Source organism: Hemiscyllium ocellatum, chromosome 8, assembly GCF_020745735.1.
Source record: "Hemiscyllium ocellatum isolate sHemOce1 chromosome 8, sHemOce1.pat.X.cur, whole genome shotgun sequence".
Lineage (NCBI taxonomy): Eukaryota > Metazoa > Chordata > Chondrichthyes > Orectolobiformes > Hemiscylliidae > Hemiscyllium > Hemiscyllium ocellatum.
Window position 1 is genome coordinate 71,306,120 of NC_083408.1, and position 19,370 is coordinate 71,325,489.

General features: G+C 43.0%; 1 protein-coding gene across 2 annotated transcripts in view; it reads right to left on the minus strand.

The window, feature by feature from the left end:
- The window catches only part of frmd6 (FERM domain containing 6), a 131,188-nt gene extending 115,918 nt beyond the window's left edge, over positions 1-15,270 (minus strand). The window contains exon 1 of one of the 2 annotated variants that reach the window (XM_060829180.1): positions 14,739-15,270. The gene's annotated coding sequence lies outside the window, so the exon portion shown is untranslated. Of the gene's footprint in view, positions 1-14,676 lie in introns of both variants that reach the window. The other variant, XM_060829181.1, reaches the window with a different exon arrangement.
- Positions 15,271-19,370: the final 4,100 nt, after the last annotated feature.

Sequence of the window (19,370 nt, forward strand, 5' to 3'; positions counted from 1 at the left end):
ATAGGTGCAGGAGTAGGCCATTCTGCCCTTCAAGCCTGCACCACCATTCAATATGATCAAAGCTGATCATCCTTAATCAGTATCCTGTTCATGCCTTATCTCCATAACCCTTGATTCCACTGTCCTTGAGAGCTCTATCCAACTCTTTCTTAAATGAATCCAGAGACTGGGCCTCCACTGCCCTTTGTGACAGAACATTCCACACAGCCACCACTCTCTGGGTGAAGAAGTTTCTCCTCATCTCTGTCCTAAATGGTCTACCCCGTATTTTTAAGCTGCGTCCTCTGGTTTGGCACTCACCCATCAGCGGAAACATGTTTCCTGCTGCCAGAGTGTCCAATCCTTTCATAACCTTATATGTCTCAATCAGATCCCCTTTCAGTCTTCTAAACCCAAAGGTATACAAGCCCAGTCGCTCCAGTCTTTCAGTGTAAGGTAATCCAGCCATTCCAGGAATTGACCTCGTGAACCTATGCTGCACTCCCTCAATAGCCAGAATGTCTTTCCTCAAATTTGGAGACCAGAACTGCACACAGTACTCCAGGTGTGGTCTCACCAGGGCCCTGTACACCTGCAGAAGAACCTCTTTGCTTCTATACTCAATCCCTCTTGTTATGAAGGCCAGCATGCTATTAGCCTTCTTCACTACCTGCTGTACCTGCATTTTTACCTTCATTGACTAGTGTACAAGAACACCCAGATCTCTTTGTACTGCCCCTTTACCTAAATTGATTCCATTTAGATAGTAATCTGCTATCCTGTTCTTGCCACCAAAGTGGATAACCATACATTTATCCACATTAAACTACATCTGCCATGCAACTGCCCACTCACCTAACTTGTCCAGGTCATCTTGTAATCTCCTAACATCCTCATCACATTTCACCCTGCCACCCAGCTTAGTATCATCAGCAAATTTGCTAATGTCATCTTCTATATCATTAATATATATTGTAAAAAGCTGCGATCCTAGTATTGATCCCTGCGGTACCCCACTGGTCACTGCCTGCCATTCTAAAATGGAGCCGTTTATCACTACTCTTTGTTTCCTGTCAGCCAATCAACTTTCAGTCCAAGTTAGTACTTTGCCCCCAATACCATGCACCCTAAGTTTGCTCACTAACCTCCTATGTGGGACTTTATCAAAAGCTTTCTGAAAGTCCAGGTACACTACATCTACTGGATCTCCCTTGTCCATCTTCAGAGTTACATCCTCAAAAAATTCCGGAAGATTAGTCAAGCATGATTTCGCCTTCATAAATCCATGCTGACTCTGTCCTATCCTGTTACTATTATCCAGATGTGTCGTAATTTCATCCTTTGTAATAGACTCCAGCATCTTTCCCACCACTGAGGTCAGACTAACTGGTCTATAATCTCCTGTTTTCTCACTCCCACCTTTCTTAAGAAGTAGTACAATATTAGCCACCCTCCAATCCACAGGAACTGATCCCGAATCTATAGAACTCTGGAAAATAATCACCAACGCATCCACGATTTCTCGAGCCACCTCCTTCAGTACCTTGGGATGTAAACCATCAGGCCCCAGTGACTTATCAACCTTCAGACCTAACAGTCTCTCCAACACCAATTCCTGGCAAATATAAATTCCCTTAAGTTCAGGTCCTTCAGCCACTGTTACCTCAGGGAGATTGCTTGTGTCTTCCCCAGTGAACACAGGTCTGAAGTACCAATTCAATTCTTCTGCCATTTCTTTGTTCCCCGTAATATACTCCCCTGTTTGTCTCTTCAAGGGCTCAATTTTAGTCTTAACCATTTTTTTGCCTTTCACATACCTAAAAAAACTTTTACTATCCTCCTTTATATTATTGGCCAGTTTACCTTCGTACCTCACTTTTTCTCTGCGTATTTCCTTCTTAGTAATCCTCTGTTGTTCTTTAAAACTTCCCAGTCCTCCGTTTTCCCACTTATCTTTGCTATGTTATACTTTTTCTCTTTTAACTTTATATGTTTCTTAACTTCCCTCATCAGCCACGGCCGCCCATGCCTCCTCCTAGGATCTTTCTTCCTTTTTGGAATGAACTGATCCTGCAACTTCTGTATTATACACAGAAATATCCACCATTGTTCCTCCACTGTCATCCCTGCTAAGGTACTGCACCACTGAACTTTGGCCAGGTCCTCCCTCATAGCTCCATAGTTCCCTTTATTCAACAGAAATATTGTCACTTCCGATTGTACCCTCTCACTCTCAAATTGCAGATTGAAGCTTATTGTATGATGGTCACTACTTCCCAATGGCTCCTTCACTTCGAGGTCCCTGACCAATTCTGTTTCATTGCACAACACCAGATCCAGAATTACCTTCTCCCTGGTTGGCTCCAGCACCAGCTGTTCTAAGAATCCATCTCTGAGGCACTCTACAAAGTCTCTTTCTTGAGGTCCAATACTATCCTGATTCTCCCAGTCTACCTGCATGTTAAAATCCCCCATAACAACTGTAGTAACATCTTTGCGACAGGCAAATTTCAGCTCCTTATTTAACTTCTATCCGACATCCAGACTACTGTTTGGGGGCCTGTAGATAACTCCTAAGAGGGTCTTTTTACCCTTAGTAATTCTCAGCTCTACCCACACTGACTCTACATCCCCTGATTCTAGGTCCCCCCGTGCAAGGGACTGAATATCATCCCTTACCAACATGGCCACCCCACTTCCTCTGCCCGTCAGTCTGTCCTTACGATAGCACGTGCAGCCTTGAGTATTCATTTCCCAGACCCTGTCCACTTGAAGCCACATCTCAGTTATCCCCACAATATCGTATCTGCCAATTTCCAAAAGAGCCTCAAGCTAATCTACTCAGTCTGCACACTTCTGGATACTGGGAGAAAGTGAGCACTGTAGATGCTGGAGATCAGAGTCAAGAGCGTGCTGCTGGAAAAGCACAGCAGGTCAGGCAGCATCCAAGAAGCAGGAGAATCAACGTTTCATTCAAAGCCCTTCATCAGGAAAAAGGTGGATTTTAATCCATCATTTCCTGATGAAAGGTTCTTGCCCGAAACGTTGATTCTCTTGCTCCTTGGATGTTTCCTGACCTGCTGTGCTTTACCAGCACCGCACACTCGACTCTCACTCCTGGATACTACAGCCAATTTGGCATGGCCAATCCACCTAACCTGCACATCTTTGGACTATGGCAGGAAACTGGAGCACCAGGAGGAGGTGTGCACAAACTCCACACAGACAGTTAACCAAGGATGGAATCAAACCGGTCCCTGGCACTGGAAGGTAGCACTGCTAACCACTGAGCCACCGTGCAGCAGGCCTAGGGCAAGAACTTTCCATCTGCAGCCTACTGACCTAAAAAATGGACCGGAAATTCTGTCAGCAGCATTGAAAACCGGGGGAAAAAAAATGGTGTTTTATTGAAACATGCCAAAGTAATACATATCTCAGAATTACCACAGGATTGCAGTTTAACCCAGGACTCATCCATAGAATCTTTTAAGCTTTAAATTTTGGGTTATCATTGAATTTAGAACTCAACTAAAAACTGTATTCTTATTATTGTACTGACATTAATCAATCCACAATCTGAATTTGCCACTTGGGTCAAAACCAGAGTGGAATTATGGCAGGGTACAAGTCAATCCTGCCCAACAAGATATGAACCAACCCTGGTTTAATTTCCAGGGCTCAGATTAATTCCAACATTCCCAGTGTGTCCACAAGGTTAGGAACATCAATTACTGGGAGTTTGCCATTCAGTTTATGAATTGTTAGGTTGCTGCAAGTTTTACAGGCCTGCAGCAACTTCGAAAGGAGAAGCCTCAAGTTGTTTTGGTAGCTGCTAAATATCTTCGCGGTGTGAGAACATCAGAGTAAAATAGGAACAAGAGTAGGCCATTCAGTCCCTCAAGCCTGCTTTACCATTCTATAATATCATGGCTGATCTGTGGCCTAACTCCATACACCTTGGGTCCACATCCCTTGATTAATAAAACATTTGTCTATTTCAGATTTAAATTTAACAACTGAATTTAAAACTATCACTGTTTGAGGAAGAGTTTCAGACGTCTACTACGCTTTGCTTTCTGACATCTCTCCTGAATGGCCTGGCCCTAATTTTTCGACCATGTCCCTTGGTTCTACAATCTTCAACCAGTGGAAGTAACTTCTCTCTATCTACCCTGTTTTTTCCTGTTAATATGTTGAAGACCTGAATTAAATCTGTGAACTCTGCAAGATAGCAGGCTATCCTATAATGCGCTCATGAAACCAACATTTACAAGTAAAGAAGAAGTAGGGAACAGTAGTTTGCGAGGGTTGACACACACCGAAAGGGTCAGCAGTTGTGGCAAGAGAGCATCAAGCCAGTCAATATTAAGATGCCCACCACTTGCATCATAACACTAATTGATGTAGATTTTGATCATATCACCAATGGCAGAGAGAGTAAGAACAGTACATAATGCTTCCAAAAAGGCTCACTTTAATAAAATTTGAAATACACCAGTCACTCAAGTCATTTCAATCTGACTAACCTGGCATTAATTTTATGAATACAAAAATTTCAGGAATATGCCATTTGGCCTTTGAACCTGTTCTACTTTTTGATAACAGCATGGTTGATTGAATTGTGGCTTCAACATCACTTTCCTGACTACCCCCACAACCGTAGACATCCTTGATCATGAATCTGCCTCCAGTTCCAGACAAGGGGGAAATATCTTCTCAGCATCCACCCATCAAGTCCTCACAAGATCTTACATGCTTCAAAAAGATCACCTCTCATTCTTCTAAATGCCAATGGATATGGGCCCAACCTTTCCTCACACAGCAATCCAGTAATCTGTTTCAGGAATCTTTCCTGAAATGCTTTTAGTTCAAGTCTAACTTTGAAATAAGGAGAAAAAACTGTACAGTTTTCCTGATGCAGGCTCACTAAAGCCTTCCACACCAAAGCAATGTTTTCCTACTTTTGTACTCGATTCCCATTTCTATAAATTCAACAATCCATTCCTCTTCCAAATCACTTGCTTTGCCTGCATACTAACCTTGTGTGATTCATGTACAAGGAGACCCAGATCCCACTGTACTGTAAAGTTGTGATCAATCTCCAGTTAAATAGCTTATTTTTTATTCTTCCTTCCAAAGTGGATCTGCTAGATTTTTGTCCACTCACTTAACAGCTCTCAAACACTTTACAGACCTTTATCTGCTCTTGACAACCTACTTTCCTGCCTACGCTGGTGTCATCATGAAATTTAACTACCATATGATTCGTCCCTTCATGCAAGTCATTGATATGACTGGTAAATAGTTGCAGCTCCAGCACTGATCCCAGTGGCACTTCATTGGTTGGTTGGCCAACCTGAACATGATCCATTTATCCGCATTCTTTTGCTTGTTGGCCACCAATCCTCTATTCATGTAAATAGGTTACTTCCGACATCAATAGCTCTTATTTTGAGTAGAAATCCTTGATGTGGCACCTTTTCAAATACATTTTCAAAATTCAGATTAAGTGATGGAAATGCACAAGAGTTAGTTATCTGTCCTGATATATCCCAGACACCGAGTGGTCAGCCTTTAGTAAGAACTGAGGACAGCTGCTCCAAAGCCAGCAGCATTCCTCCTTCCATGGGTAGGTCATGGAGTCCCACTTCATTTTAATTCAGGCCTGAAAGGAGGAGCCGCTAAAGCTTTACCCAGAGGCCAATGCAAAAATAGAAGAATTTCACTCCTTAGATACCATAAGATTTTGGAGTAGAAGTAGGTCATTGAGCCCATCGAGTTTGTTCTGCCATTTAATGAGATCATAGCTAATCTGATAATCCTCAACTCCACCTTCTTGGTTCAATAAGATCTCCATTCATTTTTCAAAACTCCAATGAGCACAAGCCAACCTACTCAACTTCTCCTCAAGTCAGACCCTCCAAACCAGCCTAGTGAAACTTCTCTGAACTGTCTCCAATATCTTTGTTCAGGTAAATGAGCCAAAACTGTTCACCATATTCCAGGCATGACCTGGCTGGTGCCTTGTATAGTTTTAAACAAGACCTCATGATTATTATATTCCATTCCCTTTGATATAAAGGTCAACATCCACTTGCCTTCCCTGGTGAACTTAGATGCTGCAAGGACATACAAATCCCACGGCGTTACTGCTTTCTGCAGTCTTTTCCCATTTGATTAATATTCAGTTCTTCTGTTCATCCTACCGAAGTGCACAGTGTCACATTTTGCCGCATCATATTCTATCTGCAAAGTTTGTGCACACTCCGTAACCTAACTAAATCCCTCTACAGACACTTTGTAGCATCCTCATGACTTGCCTTCCCACCTATTTGAAAAGGTGTTGTTGGAAAAGCGCAACAGGTCAGGCAGCATCCAAGGAGCAGGAGAATCGACGTTTCGGGCATGAGCCCTTCTTCAGGAATGAGGAGAGTGTGCCATGCAGGGTAAGATAAAAGGTAGGGAGGAGGGACTTGGGGGAGCACATTGGAAATGCGATCGGTGGAAGGAGGTTAAGGTGAGGGTGATAGGCCGGAGTGGGGTTGGGGCAGAGAGGTCAGGAAGAAGATTGCAGGTTAGGAAGGCGGTGCTGAGTTTGAGGGTTGGGACTGAGACAAGGTGGGGGGAGGGGAAATGAGGAAACTGGAAAAATTTGAGTTCATCCCTTGTGGTTGGAGGGTTCCTAGGCGGAAGATGAGTCGCTCTTCCTCCAGCCATCATGTTGCTATGGTCTGGCGATGGAGGAGTCCAAGGACCTGCATGTCCTTGGTGGAGTGGGAGGGGGAATTGAAGCGTTGAGCCACTGGGTGGTTAGGTTGGTTGGTCCGGGTATCCCAGAGGTGTTCTCTGAAACGTTCCGCAAGTAGGCGGCCTATCTCCCAATATAGAGGAGGCTACATCGGGTGCAGTGGATGCAGTAAATGATATGTGTGGAGGTGCAGGCGAATTTGTGGTGGATATGGAAGGATCCCTTGGGGCCTTGGAGGGAAGTAAGGGGGGAGGTGTGGGCGCAAGTTTTGCATTTCTTGCGGTTGCAGGGGAAGGTGCTGGGAGTGGAGGTTGGGTTGGTGGGGGGGTGTGGCCCTGACAAGGGACCTGACAACTTCTCTTTCCAATCCTCCCACTTCCTGCAAACCAAAGGAGTAGCCATGGGCACCCGCACGGGCACCAGCTATGCCTGCCTCTTCGTAGGATATGTGGAACAGTCCATCTTCCGCAGCTACACTGGCACCACCCCCCACCTTTTCCTCCGCTACATCGATGACTGTATCGGCACTGCCTTGTGCTCCCACGAGGAGGTTGAACAGTTCATCCACTTTACCAACACCTTCCACCCCGACCTCAAATTTACCTGAACCGTCTCAGACTCCTCCCTCCCTTTCCTACCTCTCCATTTCTAGCTCGGGCGACCAAATCAACACGGACATTTACTATAAACCGACCGACTCCCACAGCTACCTAGACTACATCTCCTCCCACCCTGCCCTCTCTAAAAACGCCATCCCATATTCCCAATTCCTTCGTCTCCACCGCATCTGCTCCCAGAAGGACCAGTTCCAACACCAAACAAGACAGATGGCCTCCTTTTTCAAAGACCGCAACTTCCCCCCAGACGTGATCGACGATGCTCTCCACCACATCTCCTCCACTTGCTGCTCCTCCACCCTTGAGCCCCGACCCTCCAATTGCCACCAGGACAGAACCCCACTGGTCCTCACCTACCACTCCCCCAACCTCCATATACATCATATCATCTGTCGACATTTCCGCCATCTCCAAACGGACCCCACCACCAGGGATATATTTCCTTCCCCTCCCCTATCAGCGTTCCGAAAAGACCACTCCTTCCGTGAATCCCTCGTCAGGTCCACACCCCCCACCAACCCAACCTTCACTCCCGGCACCTTCCCCTGCAACCGCAAGAAATGCAAAACTTGCGCCCACACCTTCCCTCCAAGGCCCCAAGGGATCCTTCCATATCCACCACAACTTCACCTGCACCTCCACACACATCATTCACTGCATCCACTGCACCCCATGCGGCCTCCTCTATATTGGGGAGACAGGCCGCCTACTTGCGGAACGTTTCAGAGAACACCTCTGGGACTCCCGGACCAACCAACCCAACCACCCCGTGGCTCAACACTTTAACTCTCCCTCCCACTCCACCAAGGATATGCAGGTCCTTGGACTCCTCCATCGCCAGACCATAGCAACATGACGGCTGGAGGAAGAGCGACTCATCTTCTGCCTAGGAATCCTCCAACCACAAGGGATGAACTCAGATTTCTCCAGTTTCCTCATTTCCCCTCCCCCCACCTTGTCTCAGTCCCAACCCTTGAACTCAGCACCACCTTCCTAACCTGCAATCTTCTTCCTGACCTCTCCGCCCCCACCCCCACTCCGGCCTATCACCCTCACCTTAACCTCCTTCCTCCTAGTGCATTTCCAATGCCCCTCCCCCAAGTCCCTCCTCCCTACCTTTTATCTTAGCCTGCTTGGCACACCCTCCTCATTCCTGAAGAAGGGCTTATGCCCGAAACGTCGATTCTCCTGCCCCTTGGATGCTGTCTGACCTGCTGCGCTTTTCCAGCAACACATTTTCAGCTCTGATCTCCAGCATCTGCAGTCCTCACTTTCTTCCCACCTATTTTCCTGTCATCTGTAAACCTCCTGATAATGCAGTCAATTCCTTCATCCAAATCATTGACATACATTATAAATAATGGTGAAAACAGCACTGGTCTTTGTGGCACGCCACAAACTGCAGGTTGCCAACCTTAAAGTACAAGTCAGAGTTGGGAAAAAAAAATCAGCAAGACCAGGTAGGACACGGTGCAAAGTGGGATACAAGAAGCATCATTTTGATGAATGTGAAGTTTATGGAGGATGTGGAAGGACAAACTGGCTTGGAAAACATTGAAGTAATCCAGAGATGGCGAAGGCAGTAGTGAGTGTATGAGTAGCAGATGCATTGAAGCACAGGTACCAAAATGAGCAGATAGGACAATCTTAGAGGCACAAGATGACAATCTTTGTGATGTAAAGCACTTGGGGTCAGAAGCTCAATTCAGGTAGAACAACAAAAGTGCAATGAAACAGTCTCGCTCTTACCCAAGACAAGTACCTTTCTAGTAATCTACTTGCTGTTTCACTGTCTTTTGTGGTAATTGAAAAAAATGATTTCTGGTTTTGTAAGGTCAAGTTGTGTAATATTAAGCAATCCATCACAATCTTTGAGGACTTCAGTAGACTGTATTGGAGATATCATCAAATCAATTTATAGATCTCAATGAAAAATCCAAAGTACATGGATTCAAATCATATCATACTAGTTTGAAATGCACAAAATGTATTAAAAATGAATTTTAAAAGGAGTTTAGCCCAAAAATTAAAAGCCATTTTGAATAAATATGATACAAAAGCTGTCAGACAGACAAAATATATTGGTTCCCTTAGTGCTTTCTAGGTAATAAACCTGTCTGCCTTAGTTATTCTAGACTTGGTGATTTAAATTTCACATTCATAATATTCACTTTTTACTACTTTTCAAATGGCCTAACACCTACTGATTTTAACAATTTAAATAGTACCTGATAGATTGAGTGTTTGAGTATATAAGTCTAAACAAGCAGTTGACTGGACATTTTGAATCTGAAATAATTTATCACTTCAACATTAAGCTACTGTTGGATGTTGTCAAGTTAGTTTTCTCATACATAAAAAGGAACAAGCACTATATTTACTATGATTGTCAAAACTTTGTCTTTATCTTCCTCAACCAAATGTTGATAGTCTTCGAGAAAGTTGTGAATTGACTTGATTATATGCTTTCATTTTGTGATTTGGCTATTAAAATCAATGTTAACAAAAAGATCCATTAAGTAGCAGATTTACCAGCACAGCAAGATGCTGATGAGATTAGTTCAGTCTCAACAAAGAACCATAGATTTTAGCAAGAGATTACTCTCATTAGGATATGCTTGTTCTCATTCATTTCTAACATACTGCTGCACTAAGTTAATAAATTATACACTTTATGCATGTGAGTTAGTATGAAAGAACTCAAGAAAAATAAATACTGTTCTTCCTACCCTTCTTATAGCTGCTTCTCTGATTCTCCAGGTTTTAGTTAATCTGTTTGCTGGTCTTTTCACTTGCACCACTTCGTCACACTCTCCATACGTGTTGACTGTATCACCATTGAAGATTTGTCATTGTCTTTATTCACTCAATTCCTTCTTTCATGAATATGTCTATTCTGGTCTCTTTTATTTGCTTTCTATATGTGCATACACACTTTCATCTACTAATCTACTCAGTTTCTATTTTTTGTTGTGTTCTAAACACTCATTAATAATCAATACAAATGGCTTGCATAGCACCACTAATTGAATAAAACATCCCAAAGCATTAAAAATAACCAAACATAAAATAGTGAAGGCAGAAGGATTAGCAGAGAAATCCAAGTCCGTGTACTACCTGTATAGAAAGCATATACTGTGTGACTGCAGTACTTGAGGAATGCTACAGAGACTCCGTCTGCTAACAACTGGCTATGCAAAAACTATCAAAACCATAAAAGATTATCCTAATATGCAAACAGAACTACTACCTCTAAAATCCATAAATTTTAAGCAAATCTTTTGCACCCACTAGCAATGTCAACCTTTTAAACAGGATGGGCCCCTGCCTATAACATCCTCACCTTCTCAGGGGCTTACTTTGCCTATCACACACCCCACCTTTATCTGCAACTCCCCTTACCTGCACCCCCATTCCTGGAGAAAGGTTACACCCAAAATGTTGGACTTTTCCACCTTTCAATTATGCCTGGCTTGCTGTGCTCTTCTAGCCTCCTGCTGACCTACTCTGGATTCCAGCATCTGCATTTTTCTTTTGCTAAAGTTTCAAAAAGCCAATTCTTATGGGATTTTGTGTTCCCATAGTTTAAAAAAAATGAACAATAGAAAAGCCAGAAGTAGTCTTTCATAGAGTCATGACTGCACTGAGGTATGTCATTCATCCTATCGAGTTCATGTGAGCTCACTGCCAAAACCTGAAACCCAAGTCCCTTCATCCTTGTACCATTAGGGGCTAAGATAGTTTTTCTTTGTCTACCTTATCTAGCTTGTCATAGTCTTGATTTAACACTACAGGATCACCTTTATTCCAAGGAGAATAACCCCAACTTCTTAACTATAATCCCTCTTTCCTAGAATTGACTACTGACAACTTCACCTTGTAAGACACACATTTGAAAAATGTATATGTAATGCTAGGACCACAACAACACCTCTACATAAACAAATTTGCCCAAGTAATATTTGTTTTGAATTATCACCCCTTTGATCACTGTCATACAGTGGTTCCTTCTTCAGAAATAAATCAATCTTAAATTTATTTGGTCCTAGATGTCAGACCTATCCATAACTCTTCCCAATCTCTATAATTACTTCCAGAAACACAACTCACCAAGAAATCCACACTCCTCCAATTTCTATCCTCTTGCACATTCCTAATTTTATTCAATTCGTCATTGAGAGTCCTCAGTTGTCTAGATCTTAATCTGTGGAATTCCCTCTTGGCACTTTTTAGTTGATCTTTCTTCCTGGCAGATTCTCTCTAGAACATAGGGGGAGGTGAGGACTGCAGATGCTGGACATCAGAGTCAAAAAGTGTGGTGCTGGAAAAGCACAGCAGGTCAGGCAGCATCAAGAATGATAAAGGGCTTATTCCTGAAATGTCGACTCTCCTGTTCCTCAGTTGCTGCCTGACCTGCTGTGCTTTTCAAGCACCACACTTTACAACTCTCCTTAAAACATATCTCATTACTGAAGCTTTTGGTCATCTATCTTGAAATCATGGGATATTAATGTTAAATTTTAATTCAAATGCACTCCCATCAAGCATCTTACAATAATTTACTTCAAAAGAGGTGCTCTATAATTACAAAGTTAAAAATCACACAACACCAGGTTATAGTCCAACAGGTTTAATTGGAAGCACACTAGCTTTCGGAGCGCCGTTCCTTCATCACCTGTCCAAGTCACGGCTATAATTACAAGTTGTGTAAGGAGCAGGGCATAAGATTTGAACTAATAAAGATGACCTGTGCCCTCTAAACAATCAAACAGGAATTTTCCAAAACTTTATAAACAGCTTCCTGACACATTTACGTAATTTTCCAGTAAATAATGTATATAATTATGTTGTACTACCTGTATGAGAAAGTAATGCATCCATTTGGTCCAAACAACATCTACTGTTGATTGATTAAAAATTAAGTGGATTCCAATGTTAAGAGCTTCAGCCAACATTAAAACAATTTATCTGGTTCATAATCTGATTATACAGGAAATATTCACACATAAATCTAGAAATACATTAAAATAATTCTAAAGAACTGCCAAGTGATTATTATTTGGTAAAGGAATCAGCAGCATATAAGCAGGAAAACTGGTGCAGTCGACTCAGAACACAATGGCTTTTAACATTTCTAAAATCAATAATAAAAAAAATCAAGGTCCCTAGTAACTGTTTATTTTGAAACATTCAACACACTGCTTCTAAATTTCTTACAATTCCCCAACTCCCCCAGTGATGTGTCACTTCACTGTGAAGAGAAATACTACAGACATAAATACTGCTTTCATTTAGAGATTTTTAGAAAATATTTAAAAAGGTTTGAAAACAATTAAACATGATAGAACTAAAAGCAACTGCAGTGCTCCAGGCATTCATGGTTTGTTCTACAGAAGTCATGTTACAACAAGCCAAGCAAGCTAAAAGTGTTCAACTATATCTATATTTAAATATTTCACATGAGAATCACTCGCACTAAAATAATAGCCGCACACAATATCAGAGTTGTGGCTTCTAGATACATGATCATGAAAGAAAGAACATCCTAATAGTGTTTAAAAACATGAACAAAATCAAACTAAGTTATCAACACAATCCTGATGCATATGACCATAGCAAGGCAGTACCACATGTGAAGCAGCCATCAGTTGAGGCCCCTACTTTCAATCCACTCACATTCTTGATCAATGTGTTTTTAATTCATTGAACTTTATCTTTATCATATACTATAAGAAATACCAGCAATAAGACTTTGTTACACTGTGTCCATCAGTAACTGACAGTCTCCATTCTTTAAAATAACGTATCTCAAAAGATAGTCAGTACAACTTCTTCAGATCTGTGACACATGATCAAAATAAACTCCCATTACAAGGCATTTCGATTGAAAAAGAATGTCACTCTCAGGGAAAGCTTAACCTTCCTCTTTAGTCTATATGTGGCACTATCATACTATTTTCTAAAAACAGCAGTACCACCCTAGAGGCACTACTAGGTAGAATTAAAGTCAGCTTAATTGACTGTTACAATGCAGCAGATAGAGAGAAAAGAGATTTCCTGTGCCCTTCTGTACACATCCATGAACACTAGGAAAAAAAGGTTGGCATCCTGTAGTGTCTAAATAGGCAAGTCAAAAGCTCTGCAGCAAGCAAAGGCCGCTCTTGTTTTCTCTTTTCAAGCTTTTCTCTTGTTGCAGGAATCAAGTCATTAAAAAGTCACATTAAATTAATTAGTAATTACAACATATCTACACATGCACCAGCCTTATCAAAGGTTCAGTGGGACTGTCTATTCAAAACTGTGTATGGTTCTATTGGATACTTGAAGATTTGACAATGAATCTTATAGGATTTTACTTCTCACGGGCTCCAATAGAATCAAACATAGCAATTTAAACACTGAATTTCAATACAATTAAAGGTAGGTTGGATGATTGTAGTCTGACACTCAGCTTCGTTGCATTTTCTCCCCTTCCCAAATCCCAGAGGGAAAAAAAACCTGGTTCCTCGTTCCAATAACTAGCTGAAACGAACAGATGAATACTTCAAACAGTTGTTATTTAAAAGCCCTGCGATGAACACACGATATTTAAAATACAAAGGTTTACAGACAGCTTGCAGCCCTGAAAATGTCCCAAGCAGCAATTGCTGTTTTCATCTGTAGAAAAGGAAAAAAAATTAATTCCCAGAAATCTCAGAAAGGAAATGACTAGCATTCTTTAAAAATTAAGCCACATGTAGTCCCTTAGCAGAAGTGACTAATCGCATAAATTGTATCCTGCGGCATTGAAGGAAGCTAGCCTAACAGACTCTTAAATGTCGTTTGAAGATAGATCGGGATCAAAGTGCAAAGTAATGTTATAGAAAATAAAGATCATAGTAAATGCATTTGGTGACTGTGAATCTAAAAATACTGTCGGATGATACAACTGTACCCTCTAGGGGCTGGTTGGAATTGATGAGGTAGAGCAGAACCCACAAGAAGGACAAGGTTTAAGAGCTAAAGGGAACATTTGCCCCTCAGATTCTTTAAGGTTGTACGGTTTGTGAAATAATATATAGAACTCCTCCTCAATCAAGAGTAACATATATTCAATAAATATTCCGATAATGAATGCACTAACAGCAAAGTTTCGCAGGCAACACTAATACTTTTAAAAGAGCAGCATCTCCACTAAATAACTTTCTCTCCTTCCCACCCCCGTCCCGCCTGTTTACAATTGTACAAGCAATATCCCAAAGATTTTTTTTAACCACCCTGTAACATTAAACTAGCTCCATGAAGCCCACAGTAAAACAGAAAGCGAAGAGTCAAAGTAAAACAAGCACTCACTCCCCTTCAGTAAAAGTACTCGCCGCCGGATGCCAGGAAAAGAACTGCTTATTGGGGCTCACCTCCTCAAGCACTTTCGGTATTCAGTCAAGGAACAGTTACAGGAGCTGCTGCAAACTTCACAGCCACATCTTTAATAGTCCAGTAGGAACAGAACACATGCGGTCTACGGGTGTGATTAGACATATGTTGGACAGAACCGGGGGGAAGCTGCTGCTCACGTGTGTTTTTAAACACTTTTAGGAAAGACACTAAGACTAGTCATATCGTGTGGTTTCTCCTCCTTTCCCCTGCTCGGAGTCCCGCATACATTTGTGCCGGGTGAACTCATTGGTGCATTTTCCAAGCTCCTGCTGATGTGTTCCCCTCTGTTGGTTGTACTGTTGGTATGTTCCACTCCCTAACATGCCATCTCCTGTCTGGCTTCGTGTGCCAGAGCTTTCATGTGTACAGTACATGAGAAATGATTTCATTTCGGGCCGGCCATCTCTGCACCTTTACTGTCAGCCTTCTGAAACCAATCTCACACTAACATACTCTCACAGACTAGCTCGGAATATTTTTCACAACCAACTCGGGTGGGGGCAGGGTTCCTGATTTATTGCCTTTTGTTCTTGGTTGTACCGAATTAGAAACATTCCTTTTTTTTAGAAAAATGATTTGGCTTAAATAAGTTTTGTTTCCACCCGAGCTTTAGAAATCAGATGAAGGCTATTTCCGTCGAATCATTATGCTGAACTTTAATAGCTCCATCTGCTAACATGTTACAAAGACAGACTTGTATATGTTACACCCTCAGGCTGTAATATGAACACTCCTCAAAAGGATGATCAGACGATCTGAAAGGCGTGTTGGAGCTGCCACTGAGCACTATTTATGGGGTGGGGGGGATAAATCATTTTCCTATTTTTGTGGCGAACGCCAAGGTTACAACTTGGCAACAAAAGTGGGGAAACCTACTTTACTACTTTTCTAATGTGGCAATAAATTATGACCCGCTCTGTCTCCCGCCCAGGTATATTTCATTAAGCAGCCTTGGTTTGCTTTTAGATTTTTTTTGTCGATTTACTGCACAGTTTCACTGGCAGAGCAGTAACTTCGGTGTTCATATAAACACGTACAAAGAACTTAAAATAGCTTGCCTTAGCAGTGTAATGAATGGAGAGCGGAATCCAGTGTGTTTTACAACAATTCCGTGACCTTTAACTTGGACTTTCCTCCCCAAAAGTTGTTTTTGCAACACCTATTTCTTTGCATTTGCCTGCTTGGCCCTCGTCGTTTCTAGATAATGAAATATTCCCCTGCAGATATCTAAATAATCTTCAATCGTCAGTCAGTGAAGGTTCTGAATCTGTAGTTCAATTCAAAACCACACCCCCACCCCTCCCATCCTCCTTTCTTGAGTTTCATACACGCTTCAGGGACATTTTCAATAAGCGGTTTAAAAAGCAATAAGACCCTGAGGAGGGGATCACACATATTGCACGTCTGGAAGTTGACAGCATCGTTTAAAAGTGGAAGGTCCTGTTTAAAGGAGCCGTGAAAAGGATGATGCAACTTCAGTTTGCAAATAGAGTTGTGGAGGTACTAGTGGAAGCTAAAACAACAAAAGGTGTGTCTTTATTATTTCAGGCACAAACGAGTTGGCCAGACTATTGGCAAGAAGTGGGTGACAATGGGATTAGAAGATCCGCAAAGTTAAAGAGAGCCAGCGTTACCCTAAATCAAATAGACAGGCAAAGTGTGCAGGCCACAAAATGCTTCCTTGTTACCATTTCACAGCATGATGGGGAAAGTGAGGACTGCAGATGCTGGAGATCAGAGCTGAAAATGTGTTGCTGGAAAAGCGCAGCAGGTCAGGCAGCATCCAAGGAGCAGGAGAATCGATGTTTCGGACATGAGCTCTTCTTCAGGAATGAGGAGAGTGTGCCAAGCAGGCTAAGATAAAAGGTAGGGACCTTGGATGCTGCCTGACCTGCTGCGCTTTTCCAGCAACACATTTTCAGCACATCATAATGGAGGCTTCTAACTGATTCCTCACCAAACAGCCCCAGGTTTCATGCACACTCATACTGCTCCAGAGCCTAATTTAACTCTGCAACTTTAATCTGAAGCTCTCATTTAAGACAGAACCTTGTGTGGAAGTGGATCTAAAAATGGGAGGTACCATGCTCAGGAGGGAGGCAGGTTTACTCAGACAATTGCATACTTGTCAGTTCAATGCATTCTTATGCATTCTTGGATAAGGTGCCAAATTTTACAGGCAGGAATTTCTGTAGCCCCCTATCCACCAGTGCTAGGACCTTCTGGACTACAGCAGGCAGGTGCCACATTGACATGACATCTAGACAGCAATTCGTTCACTGCAACACAGGATGAGTAATCAGCCTCAGCTCATCACTTCACCAAGCCCTAGAGAACTCAGCAAAAACCACCACTAGGCTTTCACCATGTACCTTGGGGTACTGCAACGCTGACCAGAAAAGAAAGGGAAAAACTTTATTCTGTGAATGACAACAGAAGCCCATCCTGACTCATGAAGACAAATGGACAGAGTTGCAGATGTCAGTGCCTGTGTGGAACTCAAGAGAACTTAGCTCCAGGGCAATAAATGGATCAATGACCTGCTGCACCCTGCCAGGGTAGGTACCATTGTATAGTCAATGCTTCATATCGTATGAGTTAGATTGTAATGGTATCAACATAGGAATGTCATAGATAATATTGGATGCCAGGCATCTCCATCACATTCTCTGTGTAACCAGTGTCTGTAAATTCATTGCAGCTACCAATGTAGCACCTCTTGCAACACAGTAATACTGATTCTGCCAGGAATCACACATAAAACATAAAAGGAGCTACAACATTCAGCAGCTCACACATCACCAGCTTACATCACAACTGGGAGACTGGGCACATCTGATAGCTTTTCACCAGTGTACATGGGAAAAGGATACAATAAAACATGCCTTCAGGATGAACAGGCACACACATCACGTGATGCTTTGTTGATTTGCATCTACTCAAACAGAGGATGGGAACACTCCAACTGGTTTGGCTGGAGAGGTTGCGCCTGTACCTGTGCAGGAGGTCACCAGCAAGCTGGATCCCTGTAGATCCCGGATTACCAGAGGATGCCTGTTAAAGCTCTCTGAAATAAGGTAGTAAAGCAGTCAGCAGGCTTCTTCAAGCTCAGATGCCGCTGCCAAGGTGACACCAAGACACAAAGGTGGGAGAAAAAAGAATAAAGAACATTAAAGACACTTTGGATATCAACCTTCTGGACAACATTTCATTTGAAGTAAATACAGCACCTTGTACAAAACTCCTGTTAAGGCATCGGACGGTTATATTTTCCTTGTAAACCATTTTGAGGGTGCTGATCACCATATACTCACATGCACATCATGTGCAGCAGTGTGATGAGCACTGAGGCTTTCATTCACTGTTATCCTCTTGGAGAAACATAGCCTCAGGTAGTGAGACTTTAAGCTAGACGGCAGGGTTTCGAGAATCAGTCAGCATAGTTTAGCACTTCATTTCTCAGCATTGATGAATACCCCTTACAAGTGAAAATCTCAGACAGAGATGATTAGTTTCCTTGCAATCCTGCATAATGCTGTACCGACCCTCTGGCCACAAAACTGAACAGGAGTTATTGGTGTAAAGGGAAGAAATTATTTTTCAATTCATGCTAAACAAAGTAAGTTAAAGTCTTAAAGTTATAAACCATACATTCCCTTGAGGGCAGGACCACCTCTCCACTATAATTGGCTCATTGTTCTTTCCGCCACCTCCAAACGGACCCCACCACCAAGGATATATTTCCCTCCCCTCCCCTATCAGCGTTCCGCAAGGACCACTCCCTTCGTGACTCCCTCGTCAGATCCACACACCCCACCAACCCAACCTCCATCCCCAGCAGCTTCCCCTGCAACCGCAGGAAATGTAAAACTTGCGCCCACACCTCCACACTCACTTCCCTCCAAGGCCCCAAGGGATCCTTCCATATCCGCCACAAGTTCACCTGTACCTCCACACACATCATCTACTGCATCCGCTGCACCCGATGTGGCCTCCTCTATATTGGTGAGACAGGCCGCTTACTTGCGGAACGCTTCAGAGAACACCTGAGGGACGCCCGGACCAACCAACCCAACCACCCCGTGGCTCAACACTTTAACTCTCCCTCCCACTCCACCGAGGACATGCAGGTCCTTGGACTCCTCCACCGGCAGAACATAACAACACGACGGCTGGAGGAGGAGCGCCTCATCTTCCGCCTGGGAACCCTCCAACCACAAGGTATGAATTCAGATTTCTCCAGTTTCCTCATTTCCCCTCCCCCCACCTTGTCTCAGTCAGTTCCCTCAACTCAGCACCGCCCTCCTAACCTGCAATCTTCTTCCTGACCTCTCCGCCCCCACCCCACTCCGGCCTATCACCCTCACCTTGACCTCCTTTCATCTATCCCACCTCCATCGCCCCTCCCCCAAGTCCCTCCTCCCTACCTTTTATCTTAGCCTGCTTGGCTACTCTCTCTCATTCCTGATGAAGGGCTTATGCTCGAAACGTCGAATTCTCTATTCCTGAGATGCTGCCTGGCCTGCTGTGCTTTGACCAGCAACACATTTTCAGCTGTGATCTCCAGCATCTGCAGACCTCATTTTTTACTCATTGTTCTCAGGGTCCGT